General features: G+C 34.0%; 1 pseudogene; it reads left to right on the forward strand.

Annotated features, from left to right (window-relative positions):
• The first annotated feature begins 402 nt into the window (after positions 1-402).
• LOC132306289 (vestitone reductase-like) lies at positions 403-12,707 on the forward strand (annotated as a pseudogene).
• The last annotated feature ends 888 nt before the right edge of the window (positions 12,708-13,595 follow it).

Here is a 13,595-nt window from a genome sequence, read left to right on the forward strand (position 1 = left end):
TCCTATGAGTCAATTTTTTTGTAGTGTTATTTTTATTTAAAACTAAAATAAAATATCGAAAACAAAATACATATCAAATAAATTCCAAACATTGAAGCAATATTTCCGCTCAAGTTGTTAAATGAGAGGTTTAAGTTCTCCATCTTATGTAGCAAGGTTATAAAATGTTGGGATCATTCCGCATAGGCCATTGTGAGACAGGTTTAGCCCTCGAATTTGGCCTCTGTGGTCTCCACTAAAAACTATTTTAAAATTCTATAATTTTCACTCAATTGTGGTCTGCCACTAAAACTATTTTAAAATTTTATAATTTCTAGGCCTGTCTTGTCAGGTGATTTCGGACTAATTTTTAAAAATTATAAATCACTTTATTCTCTCAGCACGTGGTGGTTTCAAATCACTATACCAACTCTCTCTCTCTCACCTGTGGACCTGATGATAGAGAAACTAATTCCTACAATCACGTGATTTTCAGGCTGACTCTCTCTCTCATCTTCTCATCTTCGTCTCCGACCCTTCTCTCTCTCTCTAACACATCGGCAATCCACTTCTGGCGACTCTCCGCCGACTGCCGATAGACTAGGTAAACATTCTCTTCAGCTGAACAAGATGAACTCATTTTTGTGTTTCTTCACTGAACAAAAACCATAGCTCGAAGGTTTGGGGTTTTTGTTCTTCTTTCCTCTTTCATTGTTTTCTTCATTTTTTACATTGAAAATGTTTGCTGTGTGATTAAGTGAAGTAACTGCAGAATGTGTTGGCTCAAATTGGGAAATAGATCCGTCACAGTCACTCTCCTGGTGGAGATAGATCGGTTTGGTGCTAATTTTTATGGATTCAGTGTTAAGTTTGATGTTAATTTGACTTTAATTTGGTGTTAACTGGACAACTTCTCTCTATCTCTCTCTATTTGGTGTTATGTAAATTCTGTTTATATTAGAAGCTTTGTATTCCTCTGCAAATTTTACAAGAAAATCAATTAAATACCTTCTGATTTCAATATCTATATATATATATATATTTTTTTGGGTGACTAAGAAAAAGAATTACATTCTGAAGTCAATAAGTTGAATTGTTTGAGAAAAAAATTATAATCAAATTTTGGTTGCTGAAAAGTACTTAGCAATGAGCACCCAATTGTATGGAATTGCTGTGGATGTAGCTGGAGAACTGGTATTTGTATTTAATATAGCGCACTTAATTGTAGCCTGAACATTTACTTTATAAAGGTGATCTATTGGCTCATATTTTGCACATTAAGTCGTCTATTCAAATCTCTCTACTCACTGAATTAATTGTTCGGTGTGACTCAATTGCTGATATTCAGGAGTTATTGAGTAAATTGCAAATTTTTGATCCCCTTGGTGATGGTGTTGAGAAACGTGCTAGTTTTAAAAAATTTTCGAGAGATTTAAATTCATAGATCTTGATTCATCACATAGAGACAAGTTTTATGCAAAAATAAAATATGATGTATCATTCAATTAAAAGATTGAATATTTACATCAAGGTTTGAGTAAACCTTAGATCTCTCCTCTAAAGTGAATGTTTTCACTTATTGTAGATCCCTTAGCAAGATGCATTTTCCTTGGATCTCCATCTTCTTGGTAATTGTTTTGCCTTTAGGAATCACTCATATGCCTCCATGAATGACCTTGAAAAACTAGGCTTGTGGGAGCCTCCATTAGATGAGAACATAAACCCTAATTTTCTAGAAAGAGAAAATATATTCCTTTTTTTTCTTCTACTCAAAATCACTTCTCAAATATCCATAGACCATGTATATTTATAGGTAACATAAAGGTAAAGAAAAGGAAACAACAAATCCTTCTCCATCTCTAATTCATATGTTTCAAATCTAATATGATTCCAATATCAAGTTGGGTTATGAGTGAGAATCCATTGGTCCTATTATTTTATTGGCTACAATGAATTAATAATTGGCCCGGTCCATGGACCTAATTCAATTAATTCATAAATTAATTTCTACTCCACTAAAAGAAATTAATTGAACTCCAATTAAATAATAAATAACCTTTAAGTCAATATTGCACTTTGACCCCTCTATGCATAATTAGTTATCGGATAAATAAGGCCATCAATCCGACTACTTAATTAATATATCTATTTTGGTACCTCTGATTATTTCTGGCTCGATCACAATAAAACATTTGTTCGACAAAAATAATAATTTAATAAATAAATATATAATAAATCATTTTGTCTAAAATCATACGAAGGCCTTCGAATTTACTTTGTGATCAACCATAATCAATACAAAATAAATACGAGTAGCAATGATGCAAATATTGAAAATATAACCCTCTAACTATTAATTACATAACTACCCGAAGTGTCGGTCTAAGGATCCCGAAGAATCCGCCGAACAAATCAAAGTAATTATTAATTAATAAAAGAGTCTATACTTTTCTCATGCTTAAGAGTCAAATGCCATGACGATGATAGGGAGTAATTGCATACGACGGCTCTCGCAATATATCTCAACCTAACGCGGATCTAGTTCAAGTCTTAATTAATTATGAGTCCATCCATAATTACCGACTATGAACAATTTATAATTACTATTTATATATCATGCATTGATTGCCATCACATACATATACATAAATATTTCTTGTAATTACATGGACACTATCAATTTCATAGTGAATCGAAATATAATACATTGAATTCACCAATTATATAAATCATAAATATTTCAGATATGTCAGGAACATATGTCACTATAATCCAGATAGGAATTTGCTATGCCAGGGCATATAAATCCCAACAGCTCCCACTTGCCCTCATAGCCAATTCAAATTGCATCTAACTCCAATGTTATCCAGATGATGATCAAAATTATTGATCAATGACACATTTGATAATGGATTAACAAAGTTGTGTTCCAATGCAATGTTCTAATTACAAGTGCATTTTCTTGCCGGACAATATCATGTAGAACATGATACTTCCTCTCAGTGTATCTTGTTCCTCTATGGAACCTTGGGTCATTGGTTTGGACTACTTCTGCACTATTGTCACAACATAGCTCAATAGGCAGGCTAGTATACTCCACAACCTCTAAATCAGTGAGATCAAACTAATAGGCTTCCTTTGCCGCCTTTAAGGCTGCAATATATTCCACCTACAGGTTTGAGTCAGCAGTTGAAATCTGCTTAACAATCTACCAACTGATCTCCCTTCCATTAAGTGAACATACACTGAGTCATGAACCTCATAGTATCTACTTCTGATTGAAAATCAGAACTAGCATACCTGACTAGGACCATATCATCACATCCATAAATGAATATGATATCATTGGTTCTCCTTAGGTACTTAATGATATTTTTCACAATAGACCAGTTGTCAAGTCCAGTATTGGACTGATCTCTACTGACTATCCCTACTATGTAGCGGATGTCCTGTTTGGTATAGACCATGGCATATATGAGACTCTCATATGCCGAAACATATTGTTCCAGTCTCATTTGCTCAATCTCCTTTGATAGTCTTGAAAAACTACTTACTAGAGAGAGCCATCCATATCAATAAAGCAAGAACTCATTCTTTGAGTTATGCATACCAAACCTGGTCAAAACTTTATCAATGTAGGATTATTAAGATAAGCCTATTTTCCTTTTAACCTGATCTTGCAAAAGCTTGATCGTAGGAATATAGCTTACACATCATTCTAAATGAGTAGGATGTCATCAATATATATAGAATTAGAAAAATAATGACATTCCCTTGTACACTCATGATTTAGTCACTAAGAAATCTTCTGGTATCTTTTTGTAGATTAACTTGCCTTCCATAGGAATCACCCTACTAGAAAGTTCTACAAGATCCCAAAATTTATTAGAATACATCGATTCCAACTCTGATTCATAGTAACTCACCAAAACGATCTGTATCCACATCGGTTCACGCTTCCGTGGAGCTTACTGGGTCCAACTCATGTTTAACAGGGATGTCCATAATGGTCTCACCTAAAAACATGATTCTGTCGAATTGGATAATAATCCTTCCACTACATCAATGTACCGATGCAAGAATCTGTGTAGTAGATGATGCTAACGCATCAATAGGGAATTCATATATTATTCTCAATCTCTATAATAAGTGTGTTCACATGTGGTACATCTGGTACTCATACCAAATTCTCTAACATTATGCTACTAGGTATGTGATTCATAATATGATTCTCCTATAGATAAACAGTGAGTGAAAACAATTAACTTTTATCTTTGAGATCAGAAAATAATCCATCCTAGTGACATTTAGAGTAGCTATCAAATCTAGCATGCCTATGATCTGCTTCCAACTTACTTGTCCATATCAAGCGCACATGTGCAAGACTACCCCATATGTGCATATGATTCAAACTAATATTTAGTAAAAAAACACAGCTCAACGGTATCCTTGAGACAGACTAAGATGGAATGCAGTTCATAATGCGCATCGATGTCATTAACGCTAAACTCTTAAATGAAAGAGATAATGTAGCATAGCTGATCATAGATCTACCCATGTTAAGTGGAATTCTGTTATTCCTATTTGATACCTAAATACATTTAGCGTCAATTGCGGAAAACTGGTACATAATACCCTCATTGACCATATAGTCTTTGCACTATCCCAAGAAATACTCATATCCTCGATCAGATCGAAGTGTCTTGACAAGTTTACCTAATATGTGTTCCACATCAGTCTTAACCTTCTCAGAAAATACCAAGAGTTTAAGACTTGTGTTGCATCAGATAAACTTATCCAAAACGTGAGTAATCTTGCTTGGATGTTCATAAGACCACACGTGTCAGTGTGTACCGACTCCAATTGTCCTTTATGTCTATTTCATCTGGCTGATTAAGCCCTAAGAGTTATCTATCCTTCAAAACAGGGTTCACAAGTTTGGTTTAGGCTCCCATGCCTCACTAGGTAATTAACATTCTTTGACCAATCTTTGAATCTTATTTTGATTGATAACAACCCAAAAATAGACATTAAAAATACAATGAGTCAGGAATAACAAATTTTCTCTTAACATTCAATCTAGATGATGCAACATTAGTTTCTACATCCTGCAAATCTTAAGAATTTGTGATTATAGTATATTAACTATCTTTCAATACACCAGAAGTAATCGCATATCTATTCAATTTTATAAAACCAGTTTTACAAAATAACAACACAGTTTTTATAAACCACAAGTGAAATAAGAATAAGATAGCGTCTAACTTCTGTGCATAAAAATAGTTCTCTAATACTAATATCCTCATACTCTCTATTTTCAGATGTAATACTCCCACTGACTTAGCTACAACCTTGACATCAGGTTAAGTACAAATATATTCCATATCATCGAGGCTTCTGGAATCCTGAAATCCTTACAATAAATTGCAAACATGTTTAGTGGCTCCAGAATCTATCCATCAGGAATTAATAGACACAACCACATAACATGGCTCAAGGATTAAATATATATTTTCCTATGCCACGTCATTGCTTAAACAGTTCGTCCTTTAGTGTTTTAGTTAGCGACAAAAGAAACAGTTTTCTTCGCCCTCAACATACACTGCCTTATTCCCTTTAACCTTTTTGAATACCCATGTTTTGTGCTAGTCTAGTCCAATTATCATCCTTCTTCTTTACTTTGCTCGTCCACTTGGGCCTAGAAGAAGATGGTATAGACTAGGTTAGATTGATAGGAACGCCCATACTCTTGATTATCCCTTCATCTGTTACCAATTCTATAAGAATATCAGCGAGTGTGAACTCAAACTGATTCCTTATTTAGTTCACTCTAACAGAGTCGAATGAGTTTGGTAACAAGGCAATAATCATGTCAACTTGAAACTTACCACCCAAGTCAGCCTTATTGATCTCCAGCTAATTTTTAAATAATAAACAATCATTTTTCAAAATTCGATTTCATATTGGAGTTCCTTAGGCTATCTTGATGCTATTCAAGTCTGACATAGTACTTTGGCATACTCTCTATCTAATCTCACCAAAACATCTTATTAAATTTTAATATGATGCTTGAAGAAAATAAAATAATGTAAATGTTAGCTTTGGAGCGTATTCGAGGTAAACTCTAGAATATTGCACCAAGTCATTTCATTTGCCTTATTTCACTTATTCAAAGCATTAATGTTCTCTTGGGTATCTTAAAGTAAAAGGATTAGGTTTAGGAGTAGTAAATACATTTGTACCCTTACGTTGTGAATAAAATATCTAACTTCCTTTCCCAGTCAATATTAATGAAGTCCAGTTACATTGAATATGTAAGCAAGCAGATAAACTGGATTAGACATAATTAATCTGAATATAAATGCATTCATACAATATGCAAGGTGAATTATTAATACTGTCATGCATATTTAAAATTAAAATGAGTTTGTTAACCACATAATATAATAAATCTCAATTGAACAAGAGATTATTATCATTATTGGTGAACAATCCCTTTTAATTAATGCGGGTCCCTCAACTCTGTAGCAAAATAAATCAACCAATCAATATGTCAATAACTTATCCTGTTGGAGGAGTTCATTATTACTATTGTTGAGATTCATCTACTATTAGGTGAGCACTTCCATTAAAATAGTATGTGGGTCCCTTAACCACTGCATGAAAAATCGGATAACCAATACACCAATAACTTATTCGGTAGGCGAAGTTCATTATTGCTATTGGCGGACAAATCCCATCATCTCCATATCTCTGAAGACAATGCCTTGTCTATCTATATGAAATGATTCCCGATTATGTTTAGCCTTTCTAAAATCACCTAGTGTAGACCACTCCGTTGGGGAGCTAACACTATTGATTTTAGATTGAGTGTATAACATTATTAATACTCTAATGAAAAATAAAATATTAAATATCTTGTCACTATAATCTAGACTCTTTAAATCATGCGTAGGGCCTTATTTTTAAAGATCTAATTATAATGAACATTTAATATTATTATTTTTATGAGATAACCATTCTTGTAATATTAAGACTCTTCAAATCATGCATGGGGCCTTATTTTTGAAGATCTAATTACAATGGTATTAATAACGAAGGCCATGGGGCAATGTATAAAAATCCTCGCTCCCACTCAATTTTTAATCATTCATAATTAGGGTTTTGAATTTATTTATTCACATGATATAATGCATGCAAAACGTCTTGATTTTAATCCAATTAAATTTAGAAAATATTTGGACTTTAAACGATTCACTAATATTTAATTTGAAGCACACTTTAAAAATAATTTTGCGTTTCCCAATAGGTGCCCTCAAATTAATTAGTAATCTAATCCAATTAATTTTCATAATTTAATTAATATAAATCAAGCCATTTAAATAAATATCATGGATCCAATGCATGAATAATAATTAATTAACAATTATATATTCCATGCATTTCATACATCGCATAAATAAATAAATGACAGATAAAACAAATAAAATGGCCAATGGAATCAGCTTTTAACATTTAATTGCTCTAATCACTGTGCGAAGATCTTCCATCAGCTTGCAAACACCCACATAAGGCTGGTACGCACCAGGAGAAGCGAAACGGCGGTCCGAATGCGCTTGAAAGGTCTTACACGCACCAACACGCGCTTACCACGCGCCTTCCAACCTCTTCACGCGCCTGGACGCGTCTCTAGAGGTCTCCAGCGCGTGCCACGCGCTCCCACGCGCCTGCACGCGCTGGGAGAATGCTGAAGCGCGTGCCACCCGCTCTCACGCGCGGGCACGCGCGTGTGCGAATTGCCAGCAAGTTCCACGCGCTGGCACGCGCCATGCGCGCTGCTGTGGTTCCGGCGCGTGTCATGCACGCGCCTTGCTACTGCTGGTGCATGGGGTAACTTCCAGCCGCATTCCACTGGATCTTTGCCTCGCTGAACTATGATCCGACGGTTGCTGATGTGCGCTCATGTATACCGCACCACACCGGATCATCCGTCCACCTTCCGGAGCTGTCCCTTCTCGCCGCCGGCGAAGCTCCGGCCACCGGAAAAATGCCGAAAAAATTCCAAAAAATCCCAGAAAATTAAATTAAGCCTCAAAAAATTCCAGAAAAATTCCAAAAAATTCGGAAAAATTCCAGAAAATTACTAAAGCCTAATTTAATCCTCTTGAACCTTCTTGAAGCTTCATAACATCCTTTGATGAAAATTACATGGCTTTAAAAATATTTACAATTTGAAATACAATGGAAAAAATTAAATTACATCATTGAACTTTCAAACGGCTAAATCAAAGCCTTAATTACATTCATCCAAAGATAAAATTACATTCAATATTCCTATAAGCTTCATCCATGGCCCAACCATACATCATCATTCATTCACAATTATTCATATATCATCATGTATCAATATATATCAACATATTAAATCATACATCAACATACATCAATAAAAATATATATGAATATAATTTTGGATCCATGAATGATGATTTTCATAAAATCATGATCTCTAGTAATGAATCAAACCATACTCTGATACCACTGTTGGGAAACGTGCTAGTTTTAAAAACTTTTCGAGGGATTTAAATTCATAGATCTTGATTCATCACATAGAGACAAGTTTTATGCAAAAATAAAATATGATGTATCATTCAATTAAAAGATTGAATACTTACATCAAGGTTTGAGTAAACCTTAGATCTCTCCTCTAAAGTGAATGTTCTCACTTATTGTAAATCCCTTAGCAAGATGCATTCTCCTTGAATCTCCATCTTCTTGGTAATTGTTTTGCCTTTAGGAATCACTCATATGCCTCCATGAATGACCTTGAAAAACTAGGCTTGTGGGAGCCTCCATTAGATGAGAACATAAACCCTAATTTTCTAGAGAGAGAAAATATATTCCTTTTTTTTCTTCTACTCAAAATCACTCCTCAAATATCCATAGACCATGTATATTTATAGGTAACATAAAGGTAAAGAAAAGGAAACAACAAATCCTTCTCCATCTCTAATTCATATGTCTCAAATCTAATATGATTCCAATATCAAGTTGGGCTATGAGTGAGAATCCATTGGGCCTATTATTTTATTGGCTACAATGAATTAATAATTGGCCCGGTCCATGGACCCAATTCAATTAATTCATAAATTAATTTCTACTCCACTAAAAGAAATTAATTGAACTCCAATTAAATAATAAATAACCTTTAAGTCAATATTGCACTTTGACCCCTCTATGCATAATTAGTTATCGGATAAATAAGGCCATCAATCCGACTACTTAATTAATATATCTATTTTGGTACCTCTGATTATTTCTGGCTCGATCACAATAAAACATTTGTTCGACAAAAATAATAATTTAATAAATAAATATATAATAAATCATTTTGTCTAAAATCATACGAAGGCCTTCGAATTTACTTTGTGATCAACCATAATCAATACAAAATAAATACAAGTAGCAATGATGCAAATATTGAAAATATAACCCTCTAACTATTAATTACATAACTACCCGAAGTGTCGGTCTAAGGATCCCGAAAACTCCGCTGAACAAATCAAAGTAATTATTAATTAATAAAAGAGTCTATACTTTTCTCATGCTTAAGAGTCAAATGCCATGACGGTGATAGGGAGTAATTGCATACGACGGCTCTCGCAATATATCTCAACCTAACGCGGATCCAGTTCAAGTTTTAATTAATTATGAGTCCATCCATAATTACCGACTATGAACAATTTATAATTACTATTTATATATCATGCATTGATTGCCATCACATACATATACATAAATATTTCTTGTAATTACATGGACACTATCAATTTCATAGTGAATCGAAATATAATACATTGAATTCACCAATTATATAAATCATAAATATTTCAGATATGTCAGGAACATATGTCACTATAATCTAGATAGGAATTTGCTATGCCAGGGCATATAAATCCCAACTGATGGATCATCTACCACTAATTGCCATTTTCTTTCAACTTCCTCAGATTCTATCTTGTGTTAGGCTCTGTCTCTGATACCCGAACAAGCATATCTAAGGAACAGAAATGGAAGTTGTTATATTATGTTTTCTTTTACCAAGTTATATATAGTAGTTCTTTTATACATGTAATTTCATGATATTTCTATAGGAATAAGCCTTACATGTATTAATTTCTTATTTGCAAGGCAACTTTTAAGGTCAGTGTTAAGTATTAGATATTTGAAAATTATGCACTTATCAAAAAAAAAATTATGCATTTATAAATTAAAATCATCTTTCCTTCCTTTTTTATTTATTTATCTTGACCCCTATGAATGGAAAAAGAACTAGAAACTCTCGGATAAAATCATCTTTCCTTCCTTTTTTATTTATTTATTTTTTATGAATGGATTATGATCATTCTTACAATATGATCTGAGTTATCTTTATTAAACCATTCATTCCTTATTATATGACTGTTAAAAATCACATGATAGGTACACCTCACTCACCAAACAAGAAGAACAGTTATATCGGCACCATACTCGCTATGCTGTTGTCTCTGACATGCTTTACAAGTATGGTATGGTGGTATACACACACACGCATGCGCATGTATGCAAATAGTTTATTGTATTTCACTCTTTCAATGCAATGCACCTTAAACCCACTGTGGTTTTATGAAAAAAATTCTGTTCTTTACCTAAGCCGGCTAAAAGTAAGCCTTTCACGTGCGGACACAGGCCTTTTATATTTATATCTATCATTTCTCAAATTTAGACTAGTGAAAAACATGGATGGTTGCCTTTATTCGAGGCTTTACAATTTAAAATCTTCTATCGAATGGTAGTTGGAATAATATATCCTTGTTAAACTCTGAAATTCTCTTCCCTATCCGAGAGTTTCTTGTTCTTTTTCCATTCATAGGGGTCAAGATAAAATGCACTAAAAGTTAACATCTTATACATACTTCCATTCAATTAATCCTTTGTACCCCTATAAATAAATTGAAAAATTATATACTTAATTGAGAGTTATAGAAGTGATATCTAAGACTGGTTTGTTTCTGTTTCAGATTAAGACACAAATCGTGGAAGTGGCATTCAGGTAGGTCACAAGAAATTAATTTTAATCTTCATATAAATTCACTCTTGGTATAATACGCGTTAAGTTCTTAACAAGGCAATTGATCACCAGACAAGAAGAAAATGTCGGCTTCCTCACAAATTTACCAGGCGCATCCGAAACGCTCCAGATTTTCAATGCTGATCTTGAACAGCCAGACAGTTTTGATGCAGCCATTGAAGGATGCATTGGAGTGTTTCATGTGGCTCATCTCATTGATCTCGAAGACAGAATCAGAACAAGTCAAGACCAGAAGAGCAATCACTGGGACTCTAAGCATTTCAAAAGCTTGCCTTGATTCCAAGACAGTGAAAAGAGTGGTGTACACTTCTAGTGCATCAACTGTGGTGTTCAATGACAAGGGTGGTTTAGAAGAAATGAATGAGAGTACATGGAGTGAAATAGATTTTATGAGAGAACTTAAGCCTTTTGGAGCTTCGTACATGATTTCCAAGAATTAACAGAAAGAGCAGCTCTAAAGTTTGCAGAAGAACATGGATTGGATCTTGTGACACTTCTAGTCCTTCTGTTATTGGAAGCCCCTTCATTTGCCCCCATTGCCCCAGCTCTGTCTACACATCATTGGCTATGATTTTCAGTATGTTACTGTTGCCTCTCAATAAAGTTTGTCACACATTCATTTTTTATTTTTTTTTGTACAATTAATTTTCATAATCTATAATATACATGTAGGTTACAAGTATCAATATAAGTTTCTTGCTAATATACCTTTGGTGCATGTCAATGATGTGGCAAGTGCACACATCTTCCTTCTTGAAAATCCTGATGCGAAAAGAAGGTACAATTTATGTGATGTCTGAATATTTGTCAGCCAGATACTCAGAGTATCAAATACCAAAGGCCGAGTGAGTTCTAATTGTTTATCTGCACTTTTTATGCCTCTAATTAGATTTGTTATTATATCATGTAATTAATTAATGACCCTGTTGCAACTGAGACCAGCAGATTAAAATAAGAGCAAAGTTTAATCTTGTATTTTGTTAACCACCAAAGTATATGCTTCGTTAGATATTTACCCAAAGAAAACAGTTTTGTAAGTAGTTTAAAGTTCATTAGTTCATAATAGTCGGCATACTTTTTGTTGATTTTTTTTTTTTTGTTTGGAAAAGCTATAATAGATTTTAAGTTTCTGTAATCAAAATGAATGGAAGAATAGCATAAATCATTCTTTCATTTTGGGAAGAACAATGGTAACTATATGATAAAACTCATGAAACTAAGCTAATATGTTGCATGATAAATTGTTGATTGCATGGTCAATGCTTTTCAAAAAGATCCCAGATGACATATGAGGCTTGACAAGGCATGATGACTTGGCAGGTATTTGATAAGATTTTAGAGTTACTCTTGGTTGGAATATAATGTTTTATTGATATCATGGTATGTATTTCTGCCTTATCTGTTATTTGTTCCCTGAGTTTGGCACTCACAGGATTATCTTATTTTTACATATTGTTATATGTTCAAGTACAACCTGTCATTCACTACAAGTTTTATACCTCTAAATAGATTTGTTATTATATCATGTAATTAATTAATGACCCTCTTACATCTGAGAGACTAGCATATTAAAATAAGAATTGTACTTTTTTGGGTTTTGATTAGATCCATTGAGAGAACAAAAGACTCGTGGGGCCACGAAGTGCCTCGATATACGAGGCATGCAAGAGGGAGAGCGTATTACAGTTTCTTTCAATGAGGTCGGCCAGCCCACTGGGGGAAGAGGGTGTATTACGGTGTCTAATTGTCATAGGTTTGTAACGAGATTGGAACTTCTCAAGCACCGCCACAAGCACCACGACATGCAAGATCATCCTCCTCTTCAAATACACTCGTTGTTCCATCCTATAAGGTATATTCTACACCATTTATTTTTATTCTTAGTAAGAATCCATTCACAAGCACAAGGGGCATTGAACTGGGACCGGACCATTGGCTAGTATTTTTTAGATTCTGCCAGAACAAGCATTGTTTTATATCATCTTTCGTCCTTACATCTAACGCCTTAAACCAAGTAAAAAACAGGATGTAGGTTATTTTAATCACTTAGTTTTTAGTTCAGAAGCCACAGACCTTGAATTACAAAAGGCCAATGTTCTTCCCATTAACCAAGAGTACTGAGAATGGTGAAATAGAAACAGAGCTAACATGACATTTGACATAGAAAATGACCTAATCATGCTTTAAGAAAGTTTTACCGTAAACACATAATGCCTAGTCACACTTTAATACTTTTCATGAGGCAATTAAAACTCTGCTTTTAAATATAATGCCTTCACTGACATGAGATTCTATTCCTTATAGACTACTGAGGGAATTTTGAAAGCCAGTTTTTGGCATTGCTATGGTCATCTCTTTATATATTGTCACAGTTTTTGGCACTGTAAAATTGTTTTGGCTGCTAGAATTAGTGGTGCAACTTGGGCCTGTCCAGCCCAGCCCAGCCCAGCCCAGCTTGAACCCGACCTCAACCCGATTATGGGTT

This window comes from Cornus florida, unplaced genomic scaffold, assembly GCF_030987335.1.
Source record: "Cornus florida cultivar Cherokee Brave unplaced genomic scaffold, ASM3098733v1 CherokeeBrave_3.0.0_Hap2_Chr05, whole genome shotgun sequence".
Taxonomy (NCBI): domain Eukaryota; kingdom Viridiplantae; phylum Streptophyta; class Magnoliopsida; order Cornales; family Cornaceae; genus Cornus; species Cornus florida.